Genomic DNA, 18,888 nt, shown 5'->3' on the forward strand with positions numbered 1-18,888 from the left:
CTGGCTATGTCCTGGTTATGTTCTGGCTACGTCCTGGCTATGTTCTGGTTATGTCCTGGTTATTTCCTGGTTATGTCTTGGTTATATCTTGGTTACGTCCTGGTTATGTTCTGGTTACGTCCTGGTTATGTCCTGGTTACGTCCTGGTTACGTCCTGGTTACGTCTTGGTTATGTTCTGGTTACGTCCTGGCTATGTTCTGGTTATGTCCTGGTTATGTTTTGGTTATGTTCTGGTTACGTCCTGGTTATTTCCTGGTTATGTCCTGGTTATATCTTGGTGACGTCCTGGTTATGTCCTGGTTACGTCCTGGTTATGTCCTGGTAACGTCCTGGTTACGTCCTGGTTACGTCCTGGTTATGTTCTGGTTACGTCCTGGTTATATCCTGGTTATGTCCTGGTTATGTCCTGGTTATGTCCTGGCTATGTTCTGGTTATGTCCTGGTTATGTCCTGGCTATGTTCTGGTTATATCTTGGTTACGTCCTGGCTATGTTCTTGTTATGTCCTGGTTACGTCCTGGTTATATCCTGGTAATGTCCTGCTTACGTCCTGGTTACGTCCTGGCTATGTTCTGGTTATGTCCTGGTTACGTCCTGGTTATGTCCTGGTTATGTCCTGGTTATGTCCTGGTTATGTCCTGGTTATGTCCTGGTTATGTTCTGGTTATGTCCTGGTTATGTCCTGGCTATGTTCTGGTTATATCTTGGTTACGTCCTGGTTATGTTCAGGTTATGTCCTGTTTACGTCCTGGTTATGTCCTGGTTATGTCCTGGTTATGTCCTGGTTATTTGCTGGTTATGTCCTGGTTATGTCCTGGTTATGTCCTGGTTATGTTCTGGTTACGTCCTGCTTATATCCTGGTTATGTTCTGGTTACGTCCTGGCTATGTTTTGGTTATGTCCTGGTTATATCCTGGTCATATCCTGGTTATGTTCTGGTTATGTCCTGGTTATGTTTTGGTTATGTTCTGGTTACGTCCTGCTTATATCCTGGTTATGTTCTGGTTACGTCCTGGCTATGTTTTGGTTATGTCCTGGTTATATCCTGGTCATATCCTGGTTATGTTCTGGTTATGTCCTGGTTATGTTTTGGTTATGTTCTGGTTACGTCCTGGTTATGTCCTGGTTATGTCCTGGTTACGTCCTGGTTATGTCCTGGTTATGTTCTGGTTACGTCCTGGTTATGTTCTGGTTAGGTCCTGGTTATGTTTTGGATATGTTGAGGTTACGTCCTGTTTATGTCCTGGTTACGTCCTGGTTATGTCCTGGTTATGTTCTGGTTACGTCCTGGTTATGTTCTGGTTATATCATGTTTATGTCCTGGTTACGTCCTGGCTATGTTCTGGTTATGTCCTGGTTATTTCCTGGTTATGTCCTGGTTATATCTTGGTTACGTCCTGGTTACGTCCTGGTTATGTCCTGGTTACGTCCTGGTTATGTTCTGGTTCCGTCCTGGTTATGTTCTGGTTATATCCTGGTTATATCCTGGTTATGTCCTGGCTATGTTCTGGTTATGTCCTGGTTATGTCCTGGTCATGTCCTGGTTACGTTTAGGTTATGTCCTGTCGGACCGACCTAATTACATATGTTTCTCAAGTATTTTACCAAACATCGCTAATATCGAGATAGGCCTGTAATTTTAGGAGCTCAACAGTTTCTTAGCTTTATATTGGATTTATTTTACCTACTTTTAGGCCCTCTGGTGCATACGTTCGTTGTACAATACCGACAATAGTGTTCTAATGAGGCCTCATACTGCCTTTACAAAATAACACAAATGGTAAAAGATCTAGGAGTGACAGTTTTTTGCTGATTTGTCCTGGATACGACAACATGATACCTGATCGTGCAGGAAAAGTTGCTTCTTGGGTGCTAAGTGCGCGTGCGTTTAACACGAGAGACAAAGCCACCATGATGACTCTATACAAGTCTCTCGTTAGAAGTCATCTGGAGTATTGCTGTCCTCTGTGAAATTGCTCTAAGAACAAGAACATCCAACAGCTAGAAGGGATTCAGAGTACGTTTACATAGAAAATAGATGGGATCGAGCACCTTTATTACTGGCAGAGATTAAAGGCCGTATACCTGATGTCATTGCAAAGAAGAAGAGATCAGAACAGTATTTAATCATCCACATGTGGAAAGTTCTGCATTGCAAGTGCCCTAATGATATTGGTATCCAGTTCTCGGTGACTCTCAGACATGGTAAAAACGCAGTTGTGCCCAGTATAGCTAAATCGAGCAGTCACTGGACCTCGATTATGGAATGTAATTCCAACACATATCATGCACACCATCGAGGATCCTATGAAATTCAAAGTAGCTTTAACGAACTTTGTCAAGTTATTTCCGACGAGCCTCCAGCTCCAGGTTACAGCCGTCGGAAGGGAAACTCCTTGCTTTATTGGTGTGCTGATAAAACGGTTTCTATACTGTCGGGGGTCGACTTCTAACATGGCCCGATAGAGGATTTTATGAAGCCCAACAAAGTAACGAAGTAAATAAAATATGAACTGACCTATACAATATATCACAGAATCTCAAAATTTTATCTTGCCCCCACCCTCCCCACCTGAGCTTTAATATTGCATGATCGTGTATAGATCTCAACAAAATAGTAATGCAGCATGTTTACATACCTTGGAGAATCTACCTTTGCCTTTATTCTTGTTTAGCTGCAATAGCGCTTCATACCTAGACATGTTTCCTGTTCGATTTCTGTAACAAAGAGGGTTATTATATAATTGTCTGTGTAAATAACCGAATCACAGAAAGATCATACAAATAATAAAATGATTGTACTACATGTAAAATCTGGATTGGAACATTATGTATGAGTCGCATAGATAAAACTTTTCTTGGGTAATTTTTGTTGATCCCGTTAGATGGGACAAGGACAGGTTTGAGAATATTTCATATCGGTAAATATCAGTAACTATATTAAAACTATATAATTTAAACCCTCGGTGGTTACTCGTCTCATCATCTCGGCAAACTTAGATGATAATAAGATGATAACAACTACAATTATCTAGATTGCATATTCAACGAATTTTTTCGTTAAATGCAATTATAGGAGATATTTAAGAAGTACATACGAATATGTTTAGGATACCACTGACAAGGAATGTTGAATAGTTTGGTGAGCTGAATGTGCTGGGAATTGTTAACATAATATCTTGTTGTTATTATGAAACAAAAAGAACAACAAAAATGGGTACTGTCTTCTGAGGGATGAACATTCGGTTAGCCTCCTGTATTTTATGTAATAACTGTTGCCATAGCTGATCCCCTTGGTTTAATAACTCTGGGGCCGAACGAAGATGTTGACAGTTAGTCTCGATTGCATTTGACCATCTTTTCCAGTCTGCATTTTTCCAGTCCATACACACTCTGGGGACACTCTGGGGACAGTGTCTGATTTTGGGATCCCTCAGCAGATTTCTTGAAGCACCGGATAGTGACCTCTCCTTGGGGCACCTGAAAATAATTCAACATCTTTATCCATCCACTGATTTCCCAACTTTGAGATGATGGGGCCTTCGGCTAACACTAAGTCAATAACACTTCCTCCATTTGTACAGACAAATGTGCAGTCGTATGGTGAGCAGAGAGTTAGGGTTTCCTTTTCTACGTAGTCTAGAAGCTTCTTTCCTCGCTGCGTGGTAACATGATCTCCCCAGTCATGATGTCTTGCATTAAAGTCTCCATATGTGAGAAGAGAGTTGAATTTATATTTAGACTTATATTCTCTTGCTTTATCAATGTGGGCAAGAAGTCCTTCAAATTTTCTTATGGAATCATTCGAGTTATTGCAAGGTTTGCAATAAACTGATCCCACCAAATATCTCTTTCCTTCAACTTTTATTTGGCACTAAACAGCATCAACTTCGTCTACGTTAAGGTCATAGACCAACTCTGGATGTAGTGAAGGATCAATGACGAGCGCTAAGCTACCCCTGCTGTCCCTTTAATTATGTCCCCAGCTTTATGAAATACCTTTTTATGAAGGAAACTTCCGTCTGATTGAGTCCAAGAGCTTGTTTGGGTGATTTTGTGTGGGTGATTTTGAACATTTGTTCGGTTGCATGTTGAGTTTCATGACAATATTTTGGTATGTTGAACAATCTCTGTTTGTAGCTACATGGCCAAAGACATCACAATTAATACAGTAGTCTCTTCGGTTACTCTTGCATTGATAGGAGTGGTGATTGTCTCCACATTTGCTACATGTTGCATGGTTTTGGGTACAAAGTTTAGCAACATGGCCAAACCTGTAACAATTGTAGCATTGGATGATTCTCCTTCTCGGCTTATACATTTCCTAAGCATTTCTCATAGTCTTCCTTAGTCTGAAAGTTGATCTTAAGAGTTTTCAGAGAAATGTTGTCCCGTGTCACAAATCTTTTTGCCCTAGCTCCTAGATAACACCTTTCCACAGAAATTATTAGATCACTATCCTGAATGTTTGTGGGTACTCCTTTGAGAATGACTGCCCAGCTTAGCTTTTCTAAGATCCTGCATTCTGTAGTCATGTTACTGTTTGCAAAGAAATCACCTTTCCATGATCCTTCTACTCTTATTGCATCTTCTTTAGATGTGAGCTCAATCATCAATGATCCACCTTTGGTGACAAATGTCGATTTTATGGCCATATCTTTAAAATATTTATTGAAGTTTCTCTTAATAGTTGCACTGTTTTTAAAATAATTTCTAATCACATCCAACAACATCCCCTCCACGATCAGCTGTTGTGCTGCATATTGGGCAAAGGATTACACTATCATCGGGTTCTTTGTGTATGTTTACACCGTCTTTGGTTTTATTTACATCATACTGATTACATTTATTTACATTTACATATACATCAGATGCAGTGGGCTTTGCATTGTCATAATTGGTTTTCTCGTTGCATGTTTTACACACCTCTTCTTCTCTTTTCTTCAGTTCAGCACATTTAACACTGTTTACATGGTCCAAGACACAAAAATCCTCTAGTTGCTTTGACATTACATATATGGCACACCTTAGTGACAGATGATGAAGGCGCCACAGTAAAAGATGACATTCGTTGCATGTCACATGATTATGATTTTAGTATAAATCAACTGAACTCTGTTTGGGTTTTAACAAAAACATATTTACAGATAGGAAGCTTTGCGTGTCCAGATTCAACTAACGCCGAGTATACACGATCGCTAAGAAATTTAAGTTCTGTTTCGGTACGTGGTCGTTTACTCATTGTGCTAGTAAAACTGATTAACACAAACAAACGAGGCTATTACAATTTAAGTTTACGGAAAAAGGAAATGAAACCAAACGAGTCCGGAACGAACATAGAAAAAATGTTTGCATGTATATAGGAAAAATATCCAACGCGAAATTGTGTGCCCAAATTAGTACAGTATATTATTACCCACGTTAAGGGGCCTGTTAATAATTTATTAAATCATTAGCTATTTTAGATTTAATAAAAAGTACAGTAAATCAGCGCAGCGTAAAAAAATTATATTTAAAAAGTTTTAAAGCTGCAAAATCTGTTGAATCTATAATGAAAACTAAAAATTCGAAAACTCTTTCAAAGATAAAATGTTCATTGCTGTTATTCAATTAATTTGAGTTCATTTAAAATGTTCTGTGGTCAAATTTATACGATTTTTGAAAGAATTCCGTTGCGCGCGCAATTCGAAATAGATTTCAAAGGCAATTAACTTGACAGACACTCGCGGCGTTTTTAGTTGTATCAAAATTATCATATTGATGGCGCGTCCGCTGGCCTCATTTTAAATGAGGGTCAATTAATATATATTAATCGACAACAACGTTTCAAGTTTAACAATAAAACAAAATAACAATTTTTAATGCCGACAGGGTTAGTAGAGGCTCTTACAGGCATTGTCTGCTCAAAACGCTAGGGACCCCAGTTACACCTTACTAGACGTATTTTTGACCGTAGAATCGATTAAAAGTGGTTTCAAGATGATTGGGCTGACTTTTTGGGGGTAAAATCGCAAAAAACCGATTTTTGGGCAAAAATAGGCCAAAAAACCATGTTTTTTGATATTTTGAACAAGTTAATTTTGTTGGCATGTCGGCAAAACTTGCATGGAGATAGTTAAAAGACAGCCGCACAAGATGATATAAAAATTTGAAAAATCCCTCTATTTTTTTGGGGGTAAAAATCCAAAAAAGTGGTAAAAATTTGGACTTTTTTGCGCGCAATTTATTTTTGGTACTTATATGCTATATTTTGGAAATTTTTAGTTATATATCTCGTAATAACAACTAATTTAAATATATTAAATATAATTTTGACCAAAAAATTCATTTTTAATGGAACCAAAATTGTAGGTGCGCCGCGCATATTTTCGAAAATTTACACCGTGATATGAAAATCGAGCGCTAAAGCAAATACTGTCATATTGTCACAAGAATTCCTAGGTTGTTTTTCAGTATTATTGTCGCATTTCGAAACTCCTTTTCACCCTATTTGGTTATCTTTTTGATGTGTAATTTGATTACTAACTATGTTTAAATGTACTTTCTTTGATGTGGAGTACCCATTCATACTATTTCCTATCGTTTTTATCATATGCTTTTTCCTCTAGAGTCGGCTCTATTTGTGATATACCATCTTCTACATAGTTTATCGTGGTTTTTTGATACTGAATTGGTTTAATTGATACTATACGATTACTCTGTTAGAAATATAGTAAGATGTGACGGAATAATATCTAAACTAAAATATTCAAATTTTAGAAGAGCTTTAGCGATTTCAAAGAATTAGCAAATTGATTGTACATCGTAGAAGCTACTACAGAGAGGCTATCCACACCAAACATAAATCCGAACATATCTTGCAGATAAGTTGGAGCCAATCCTAGTATGGATTTGTGAGATTTTAAATTCAATCCTCTTCTCTATATCCATTATCCAACCAGTAAAGATTGATCAGTTCATCCTCAAGATGGTAATGTTTATATTGCCTATCAACAGCTTTGGCTACGGCATTTTGTAGTAACTAGACCTGATAGGATACAAGGATACAAGGATACAAGGATACAAGGATACAAGGATAAATTTATTGAGTTCCAAAAGTGGTAATCCTGAAATAAACATTGACATCATCGGCAAGTAATGGCCTCAAAAATTATGGTCCCTTCAAGATCAAAATCAACAATAATGTTTAAATTTAGATAAGTAGGAATAATAATTTTAGCCAGTCTCGCCTATAAATACTCTCTACAAGCTGACTATCTTATTGTTCCTAATACTATGAAACTTGTCAGGCTCTATAGTTCGTTTCAGTCTCAGTTCTTCTACAAGCTTTTTATAAGCTTTTCGTTCCGTAGCAGTCCTATCAGGGTAGATGTAAACTGAGCTGTTCCCCTCCTTTGAGCGTTGTGTACTGGTGTTTCTGATCACTGGTGTTGCATGGTCAGAACTGCTCAATGTGAACTTTACTGGTCTGGATACATTTTCTTTCGGAGCTCCAATACAGCAGCAGTCCCTGACTAAAGGCTTCTCACTAATTTCATTCAGAACCTCCTCAATGTTACTCAGCAGTTGCTCGTTCTCTGATTCTGATAGACAATAAATGATTACGTTCTTGCTTCACTCAATCTGGTTTTCTACTTTTTTAACTGCAGCGTGGATCTTCTTTGGGGCCCAAGCAGCATTGATGCTTTTTCTAACAACTAAAGAGTAGCTTTTCATCTCCGTTTGCACGGTATTCTGCATTGATTTGAGCTGTTTGTTGCTTTTTTCAATAGCCTTATTCTGAAGATCGATGATAATACTCTGATCTGAAATCCTTTCACTTTTCAACTTGTCAATTTCTTCTGCAAGAGGTATCGCCTTCCTTAGCCAGGTGATACTGAACTGGTCCAATATAACAATATACAACAAACAGTTTCCAACCATTCGCATGGTTTCTCTTTCGTTACTGATCTCTTGTTCATTAAATTGCAAGATTGAATTTCCTCGTACATTTTCTTGTTGATTTCACTACAAATCTCGTCTAAAACACTCCCTGGATTTTAATAGTAGGCACAAACATTACTAATATTTTATGAGCGATTTCCACACCATCTCATTGAGCAATACTATATTAGACCAAAAGACTTTAATTTGAGTTTTAGAATTATTTATATTAGTTTTAGAATCATGTACATTAGCTGCAGATATTATTTAAAGGGGTGGGCAACAATTGACCCCCCGACAATTGACCCCCCGACAATTGTCCTCCCGAAAATATAATTCAATACAATTAACCCTAACCCTGACCCTGACCCTGACCCTGACCCTGACCCTGACCCTGACCCTGACCCTGACCCTGACCCTGACCCTGACCCTGACCCTGACCCTGGCCCTGACCCTGACCCTGACCCGATCAATTGATCCCAGTGTAATTACATGGGGGGTCAATTGTCAGGGGGTCACTTGTTGGGGGGTAAATTTTCGGGCGGTCAACTGTTGGGGGGTCAATTGTCGGGGGTCAATTGTCGTACTAAGCCCTAGATTTCGTGACAATTGACCCCAGTGTAATTACATAGGGGGTCAATTGTCGTACTAAACCCTAGATTTCGAGACAATTGATCCAGTGTAACTACATAGGGGGTCAATTGTCGGGAAGTCAATTGTCAGGGGGTCAATTGTCGGGGGGGTGTCAATTGTCGCGCTACCTATTTAAACATCCAGTTCTCTGTCCTCAAGAAACAATTTCTCGGTTGGTTGACGAAGGTTTTTAATTAATCTGAAGAACAGAAATATGTTCATATTTTCATCGCATATTGTCCAGGAGGTTATCATTACATGCTCATTGCTCCTGTAGCCTTCTCTTTTCAGTTTTGTGTAGTGTGTGTAGCTTACGTTGCAATTATCGAGCTCTCTTATCTTTTGTAACTTAGCGATAAGTTCAGTTTGCTGCTACCGCGTAGTTGGCCTTTGCGTGTGTAATTGTACATTACTATACAATGTACAAGTACACCATGGAGGATGATCTGAATTTGACCCGATCTCAGAAGAAACTCAAGGATTTCAACTATGAAGAAAAGGAAGATGTAGAGGGCTGTGCTGATAGATGGTTCACTTCGATGGCAAGCGGACTGAAATTAGAAAACTTCGAAATTCGTGGAAATATGGACCAAGAAATATTCATGTCTCCGTCTATCTATAAAAGGTATATGGCAGAATGGGTTATGCAAGCAGCAGACCTCGTACGACGGCAGAGTAGTCAGATGAGCGCTATGATGGAAATCGTTGAGTGCCTCAAGACGGAAGCACTAGCAGACAAGGAAAAGATGGTCAGGTTGCAGGACCAGTTGCTAGTGCAGAAGGACGAACAACTACAGTTGTTTAAGACGTCAGTTGAAGAGACAGTACAAACAACGGTGGAGACAGGGATAAAGAGCTACAGTGCAGCTGTAAAAAAGAACAGCACAAGTGGCGCGGTCTGCAACAGTAAAATTCTGAAGAATGTAATGAAGAGTGTGGCTGCAGAGGAGGACAGGAGCAAGAATCTGATAGTGTTTGGACTGAAAGAAGAGGATGAAGAACAGCTTCCAGCTCTGGTAACCGCAGTATTGGAGGATATCGGGGAGAAACCTCATTTCGAAGCGACTAGAGTCGGCTGGAAGAGGCCAGGTACGGCTATCCGACCAGTCAAGATCACCGTCCCAAGCTCAACAGCAGTTCATCAGATTCTGATGAAAACAGGGAGACTAAGGATGGCTGATGCACACAAAGATGTATGGATCTGTCCTGATAGATCCAGTGAAGAGCGTGCAGCAAGGAAGAACGTGGTAACTGACCTGAAGAAGAAGAGGGCTGAACAGACTCATCTCGACCACTACATCCGTAACGGGAAGGTCTGTAGCCGGGTTAAGAAGACACCATGATGACGTAATTCATGTTTCTCGGACACCGATCAGTATAATATGTACTTGTAGGAGTATTTAAGAGTTTACGGACGTTATCTGTATTTGAGAGACAATTATATTATTTACATACATTATTATTTGATTGTTTCACACTTTTCACATTTCATAATTTTATTACTAGGTGGAGGTGATGTTATTGAGACTTTGGGCGGCCAAAAAACTCCTATTTTGAAAGTTGTCCTTTGTACTTGTTTCACTGACCCACGCTTTTTAGCATTTATACATTTCGGCCCATTTTATATGTTTGTTCGAATTGCTGTACATTTGTATACTTGCTATTTTGTAAAAGTTTCAAATCAAATCAAATCAATTAGTTTTCCCAAGGTTTGACACTAGTCTGTAGTTTTTCAAGACATCTGGAAAATGATCTTCATCGATTGGGGATAACTGGTGTGATGTAAAAAAATAATTGTGGCTTATGATACCAGGGACATGTAGGTGTCAGCTAAACCCTCGATTTTATGTTTAAATACATTGTATTTATCATAAATATCATATCATATATATACAGTACACTGTGTAGCGTAGTGTTATCCTGTATTAAATAATTGTGGACACTGGCTGATAATCAGTGAAGGCAGAATCGTGGATTATAACTGATAACTACTGGTGGTGTTTTGGCTATTAGAGGGGTGTTAGAGGGCTGGGCTATTACCGTCACAGCCGGCTACTAGCCTGGTGTTAGAGGGTTGTTAAGGTTTTTGGGAGCACAGATACTTAATAGTAAGTAATATATCTTGTCTGGATGTTTGAACTTTTCGATTTGTATCTCGAAAGTTATGTTTAACTTCCCCACGCAGTGTTTTAAATGTACGATATTGTAAGATGTATAATGTCATTATTTTATAGGGGAACATCTACAAAGCTGCCATATAGCCTGACTGACAATTTTCTCGACTGACTGACAATGTTTCTTCTTTTTCCCCATTTAGAATACAAAGATTAGTACATTTTAGCTTATGATTAATATTATATTTTTACCTATAGTTTACTTAGATAGCTCCTCAAAGGATATTGTTCTTATCCACGTAGAAATCAAGTGCTCATTTTGATTGAGGTGGCAATTTGAAGTTGCAGCCCAAGATTTTATTGATTTTAATGTGGTCTATTCTTGATAAAAATATATTGCGCTACTCTTCGTTTAAACTACTTTAGCTTTAAACTGTTTAGGAGATGATTTGAAGCGGTGCTACAATCTACAGTGGTCGGTGGACAAGTGCGATGAACACCAGAGCCAGATGCTCTAGTTCATGTACTATGACTGTGACTGATTAATGTACCAGGTACCTCTGCAACAAACTGACAGTCTTACCTGTAACAGTGTAACCTGGTTAGTAAAAATTAGTTATTCTTAATTGTGTACCTTCAAGCTTTCCTCCACAATTACAACCAACTTTGAAGCAATGATTTATTGTCAGTATTTTTTATTTTGGTTACCATAATTTAAGTCACAAATTTTGCAAATTTTTAGTCTACAACAATTTTAGTCACATTTTTCGACTTTTTGAGACCATTTTCCATTTCATTTATTTGATTATTTCATTATTCACCATTAAGAATGATTTCACAAACGTCGTAAGCATTACTTTAAAGTACAGGTGATCTTCGATATTATGCAAGTTTGGTGGGATTTAATTCTAAAATCAAGGTCTTTTAACTCGATAACACGTTGCCATGGCCCCATAGCAACCACAATCAGTGCCCTAGCTACCGAGGCAAATTTGGGTGATTTACCTAATTAATCCTTGGTACTGTTTCACAATTTTGACTTCAATCATCGTCAATTTACTAGCTCACTGCTCATGCAGGTTTTTTCCAAAGTAAATTCCAAGGAAAACGTTATGGTTTGGTGTGCCATATTATAGGACAAAGGAATAAATTGCCCATATTTCTTCGAGAAAAATATAACTCAAAATTAGCCATTAAACCTTAGAACTACCAATAACTTTTCACAAAATCAAGTTTACACAAGTCATTTGTCTTAACTGCAGTTTACTTTTGTAGTAGCTGATCTAGTCGGCAATCCTAGTGAAAAAAGAGTTATTCAAAAGTACATCCTTGCAATATTTTTGAACACCCTGTAATCTGTACGCTCTGAAATCTGATTTAATACTTCAACTCTGATATCATCCAGTGCCTAATGCGATATGTTAATATTTGATTGTAGGAGACTCTCACTTAGGAGACTTCCAAAAATGAAATATTATGCACCCACTCACAAGAGCGAAAAAAGGTACACATTACTGTAGTGTGCTAATGTTTATCAAATGTTTTTATGTGCACATGCAATATAATGTTTATTTTCAAAAACTTTAACATCGCTCAATCAAAGCCTTATCAGCACAACACGCACAATCACATATCATACTTACTTTTGTTACTTTGGTTGTGTTTATCTTCGTAGCAGGAAGGGTCCTCAGATTTCTAACCACTTCGATGGCGAGTAGTCTACCAGGGAATTAGACCAGCTGGAGCTATAACCGGAAGTCGGAGGGTTATCCGGTATCAAAGCAATAAACTTGGACAAACTAACTTTAAACGACTCAAACGTAGCTTCAGCTTTAATATTATCAGGCACTTTGTTCCACAGTTTTGGTCCTCTTACAGCAAATGAGCTGTCATAGAGTGTCTGGTTGCTCGAGGAACTCAACCTAGACAGGGAAGGGATGATAGCTCGGGTACCATGTCTGGATGTTTTTGTGAACCTTATATTGCTGCAATTGGGGACAACATTGTGAAGGATCTTCCACATCATCAGAATAGTGTACCGTTCCCTTCTACGCTGCAGTGACATTAGCTTTAGATGTGAAAGCCTCTCCCAGTAGTTCATATTTTCCAGACCGCATACGGCCAGGTAGCGTAGATGGTTAATCATCGGATTTGTAATCGTGAGATTGCGAGTTCGAAACCCACTGCCTGCCTAGTCGTGGGGTGAGTGTCGTCGACATTCAGCTAAAGATCCTGAGTGGTCTATGCAGCCCCCCGGTCTACTCAGCCGAATATTCGAGAAATCGTGTGTGAGGGTTAAATGAGAAGCTGTCCATTGCAGCGAAGTCTCGGGCGAAGAAAGTATGGTACACACTACATTAACCGTCACTGGCCTAATTAAATCCTTCGGCTTCCTGTAATTGGCTAGTTACACTTGTGTAACAATGTGGCTGTTGGAATACTCCGAAGTAAAATAAGTGTGAGATTAAAAAAAATATACGATCGGTGAATGTTCGCTGGACCCCCTCCAAAAGCTGGATCTCAGTCACCTTAACAGGGTCCCACAGCGGACAACAGTACTCTAGTAGGCTTCTGACCAAAGACTTATATATAGGGTAGTCATTACGGTCCTATCACGAGTTTTGAAGACACTAAACACTCATGACAGTGTGCTTCTAGCTTTCTTGACCATCAACTTGATCTCTGCGCATCATGATAACAACCACTCGCAAGGATTGTCACTGCTCACTTCAGACACACACCCACTTCACAGTACCACGTACAGCCTGCACAGAGCTCAGCAATCAATTCTAAACGGCTAGCTGATTTTGATAAAATAACATCGTGATCCGGCGTGATCAATTATTTTAATTGAATTACAACGGCTGCACCCCTGACTTCTTAACTAAAGATAAGAGACGCATATATTAGGACATTTGTAATCTGATTAAATTTAAAGTTTTGGTGTGTGAATTAACGCTTGATGTTAGAATTAGTGTGGAAATAAAAGAGATATTTATTTTATTATTTATGAATTATATCATATATCTTAATTAGGTGACAGTATTATTATTTTAACTACAGATTATATTATTTCAGTTAGTATCGACATAAATTTTACGATTGCAGTTTATTTTTATATCATTAATCATATTGTATTCAATAAACCGGTTCCAAAGCCCTTAGGGGGGCCCTCGGGTCTTTAAAACATAATTTGTGGGGTCACGTGGTACCGACATGCTTCAGAGGATAGATGGACGTGTTCAAACCTGGTTGGTGGTTTTGTTTCATTTTTCCCACTCATTACTTCTGGGCCCCCAGATTGAAATCTGTAACATTTTAAGAAAAACTGAAACTACTGACAAAAACTAGACCCTTTGACTGAGGGCACCCTTGAATCAGAATTTTTGTAACATATTCAGGTCCTGAGATATAGCAGTTTAGTTGGGGGCCCTGGATATTGAATTTTGTAACACATTTCTATGTTACACTTTTTCAATGGGTTTTTAGAGAAGCTTCTTGATAGTTTTTCAAGTTCAGACCAGTTTTTTTAGGTCACAAAGGGTTCCATCAACCATATTCTTGACCAAATTTTGTACTTGGGCCCAAAACATTGAATTCTGTAACATATTCATGTTTTCACTGCCAAGGTCATATCTGGAATATTCAATGTATTTTTGTATTGGTAACATGGTTTTTAGATTCTCATACAAAATTCTGAAGCAATCCTTATTCATATAATTTGATAAAATGGCTGCGGAACTTGAATTATGTAACATTAGAAAGTAAGTGTATAGAGTATGTACCCTAGTGTGAGGGGTTTTAGGTAAGCTATATTATAGTTTTTGAAGTTCAGACCAGTTTTTCCAGGTCACAAAGGATTCCATCAACCATATTCTTGACCAAATTTTGTACTTGGGCCCAAAACATTGAATTTTGTAACATATTTATGTTTTGACTACAAAGCTCATATCTGGAATGTTCAATATATTCTTGTACTGGTAACATGGTTTTTAGATTCTCATACAGAATTGTAAAGCAATCCTTATTCGTATAATTTGATAAAATGGCTGCGGAACTTGAATAATGTAACATTAGAAAGTAAATGTATAGAGTATAGTATATAGTATGTATCCTAGTGTGAGGGGTGTTAGGCAAGCTATATTATATTTTTTGAAGTTCAGACCAGTTTGCCTAGGTCATAAGGGTTCCATCAACCATATTATTGACCATATTTTGTACTTGGGCCCAAAACATTGAATTTTGTAACATATTTATGTTTTGACTACAAAGCTCATATCTGGAATGTTCAATATATTCTTGTACTGGTAACATGGTTTTTAGATTCTCATACAGAATTGTAAAGCAATCCTTATTCGTATAATTTGATAAAATGGCTGCGGAACTTGAATAATGTAACATTAGAAAGTAAATGTATAGAGTATAGTATATAGTATGTATCCTAGTGTGAGGGGTGTTAGGCAAGCTATATTATATTTTTTGAAGTTCAGACCAGTTTGCCTAGGTCATAAGGGTTCCATCAACCATATTATTGACCATATTTTGTACTTGGGCCCAAAACATTGAATTTTGTAAGTCCATAGATGGACATGGAACTCTGCCATTTCAGTGGATAAACTCGTGACCTGGCATTTTATTGTTACAAATTTCAATATATAGGGCCCAATTTCTATTTTCTATAAAATTTGATATATAAATTAAAAGTTTTTAAATATCCAACCTTTAATCTAATTAGCTATATTCATTTGATTAAATTTACCGCGTTCTGTCGCGGATTGTCAATTTAAATTACATTACATTTAAATTGTTACAAAATTCAATAATTTGGTCCCAATTATCATTTTTTTAATTTGTTAAGTTGTTTCATGTCTTTATTTTAATGCATCAACCAACTTAAAACCAATACTAGATCAAACAACACTGTATAACATACTCTTTTGTAACCATGTTACGTTATTCAAAGAAATGGGCCTTTTATTGATTATGAACCATATACCAAGATTGTAGTAATGCCTTTATACAAGAATTGCTGCACTAATAACCTGGTTTGAGGGTTAAATACATTTTATGTTACAAACTATAAAGATAGATTCATGAAAACAAGATGTTACAAAATGTCCATTTTGGGCCTTTTTATGTAATCAAAAGTGGGCCTTTTTTCATTCCACAGCTAAGCAAATACCTAAAGTACATTTTTGTGAAGCAAGAATCTTTAAAATTTAATAATTGGCTGAGCCATTGAAAAGTGTAACCAAATGTTACATTTTTCAACATAACTGGGCCATTTTACAATATTATTCATAGCCGATGACCTGAGACTATTTGTTATCACAATTATAGTCATCTCTGAAAGTTTCAAGACCATCGAGTAATTATTAATGGAGTTATTGTAAAAATGAGAAAATCGCCCATTTTGGCAGTGAAACAAAACCACCAACCAGGTTTGAACATGTCCAGATAGAGACTCAGAATTTTAACCACAAGTCTAAATTCTTTTCATAAATCTAGACTTGTGGTTACAATTCTGAGGGTTTCGTACTATTATAATTCACAGAATTATCCTGCTGTTCAAATATTGACAGAAAGGAAAGGTGTTTAGGAGTCGAATTGCTACAACTTCAGAATTCAGATTGCATAACAATTGTATAACTTCAGATTGGAGGACGGTCTAGGGAAGGATATAAGAATTAAGCTTACTTCACAGCTATACTCTACAAAAGTACCTTCAGCGAAATAAGACGTCAACATCCATCTTGTTTATATCAATGATTGTGGAAATTGCTTTTGTATTCTTTGTAATTTAATTCTTTAACGTTGTATTCTCTTAATACATTACGTTTGCTAGAATTCTTGTGTGTAAGCTTTAGAACTCTAGATGTCATACAGAGATTTACGGCCAAGTGTCAACCCGGGGTTTGAAGCACGTTATACTAGTTTCAACTTTTATCAAACTGATCCACCGATTTCAGCTATGACATTTTTATTTTTGATCAAACAAATGGTTTGTATTGTATGCCGATAAAAATGCTGCCAATGAACACTAGGCAAGGGTATAACTTGTATAATGCGTACATCCGTATATTTTTAATACCACTAACTGATCGCATATTTTTAATACCACTAACTGATCGATAAATTGGCTATCCGCTGTATTTCGAATAATCAGTGAAGAAATTCAAATTAAAATATTATGCTATATTAATTATTATTACAGAGATAATTTTGAACACGTGCGTTAAAATTAAAATTTGATTTGAATCGTAAAATCTGTTTTGCTAGAGCAGGGGAATTAGATGATTAATATTTTTGAGATAAATTGAGATACATTGGGGTCTTTAATTGATACTTGTTTCGAAACGTTTTGAATTCAATTTCGTGCTTCGTTTACATGCTGGTCGAATAAAACTAAAGAGTGTTCTAGACAGAACAATGAGATTACAAATCATTAGACAGGTTAACAGTTACGAATGTGATAATGGCCCGATAATTTGGGATTGAGATTTTGTTTGTAAGCATCTAACTTTTTATACACAAATCTTGGTTGATATATTATAAGTTATAACCTGATCAATGGAATTATAGACCAAAATCACGTGTATCATTTCTACACTTATTCATCTGTGTTTTGAAATAAACGGGAATCAATACATATACAATGTACCTAAAGATTTTGTTCTCCGCACACTGCGCTCCAAGTTTGAAATATACCTTTATTTAAATAAGCCGTCCAGGTATAATAGGGGCGAACAAAATCAGACCGCATACGAGCAGGGTATGGCAGCCTCATGACTATTATTTTCAAATTGTCCAATATGCCGACAATTCTTTATGCTATCGGCGTGTTTTTGGTCCCAAGGTGGAGGTCATATGATGCTGAGCTTGGATAACTAATTTGGTGTAATGAGCAAACACTTCTAGTGGTCGCATGCAGAGGGTGTGGATCTCGTTAACGGGCCTCATTAACAGCTTATCACGCAGGTGGATACGGTTTCTGATTAAGAGCAGAAGCATTAAATTAAACACACAAATCAAATTATATGACAGAATTAAGTCATTGGTCTATATTTTGAGACAAGTTAGTCAGGCAGTGGTTCACACTATGGTGATACCTAGTGAGATTTGTGGTGTCTCACCATTACTTATGGTTGAGTGTGTCCCACAACTAAGCACATTGCCTAGAAGTCCTACATTATATATTATATGTATCTGGACATAAGTGGCATGTTGCTCTAGAAACCAAACCAAAATATTTTGTGATACATATATCTGGCTTAGCTTGAGCTGGGAACGCGCAGTGGGGCGCGCATGTAATTGAACAAGTAAATTAACTTACTGTAACACGCGGAGACATTTTCGTGCAATTTCAAACGAACTCATTTCGTTTTTGAGTGAAGTTTTTTAAAAACGATGGCGGATATGAGCCATGACATTCCGATTCAATATTAAAATGGAAAATGATTTGACGTCGGTTTTTTTTTTCAAATCGATTCGAAAAATATTGAATCGGAAAAAAAACGATGGCGGATATGAGCCATGACATTCCGATTCAATATTAAAATGGAAAATGATTTGACGTCGGTTTTTTTTTTCAAATCGATTCGAAAAATATTGAATCGGAAAAAAACGATGGCGGATATGAGCCATGACATTCCGATTCAAAATTAAAATGGAAAATGATTTGACGTCGGTTTTTTTTTCAAATCGATTCGAAAAATATTGAATCGGAAAAAAAACGATGGCGGATATGAGCCATGACATTCCGATTCAATATTAAAATGGAAAATGATTTGACGTCGGTTTTTTTTTCAAATCGATTCGAAAAATATTGAATCGGAAAAAAACGATGGCGGATATGAGCCATGACATTCCGATTCAATATTAAAATGGAAAATGATTTGACGTCGGTTTTTTTTCAAATCGATTCGAAAAATATTGAATCGGAAAAAAAACGATGGCGGATATGAGCCATGACATTCCGATTCAATATTAAAATGGAAAATGATTTGACGTCGGTTTTTTTTCAATCGATTCGAAAAATATTGAATCGAAAAAAAAAACGATGGCGGATATGAGCCATGGCTTATATCCGCCATCGTTTTTTTTTCAATTCAATATTTTTAGAATCGATTTAAAAACGATGGCGGGCATGAGCCACCATACTCGCCAGCACTGTTATACGAAATTCGGTAAAAAACCCAAAATCGCCATATTCAGGAGC

The 18,888-nt window shown here is 37.2% G+C and overlaps 1 long non-coding RNA gene across 1 annotated transcript; it reads left to right on the top strand.

Annotated features, from left to right (window-relative positions):
- Positions 1–11,004: 11,004 nt before the first annotated feature.
- On the top strand, positions 11,005–17,115 carry LOC134824132 (uncharacterized). The gene is made up of 2 exons (XR_010161355.1): positions 11,005–11,271; positions 16,326–17,115. It is a non-coding gene; the product is annotated as an uncharacterized LOC134824132 (long non-coding RNA).
- The last annotated feature ends 1,773 nt before the right edge of the window (positions 17,116–18,888 follow it).

This window comes from Bolinopsis microptera, chromosome 12 (assembly GCF_026151205.1).
Source record: "Bolinopsis microptera isolate Bmic1 chromosome 12, MBARI_Bmic_1.0, whole genome shotgun sequence".
Lineage (NCBI taxonomy): Eukaryota > Metazoa > Ctenophora > Tentaculata > Lobata > Bolinopsidae > Bolinopsis > Bolinopsis microptera.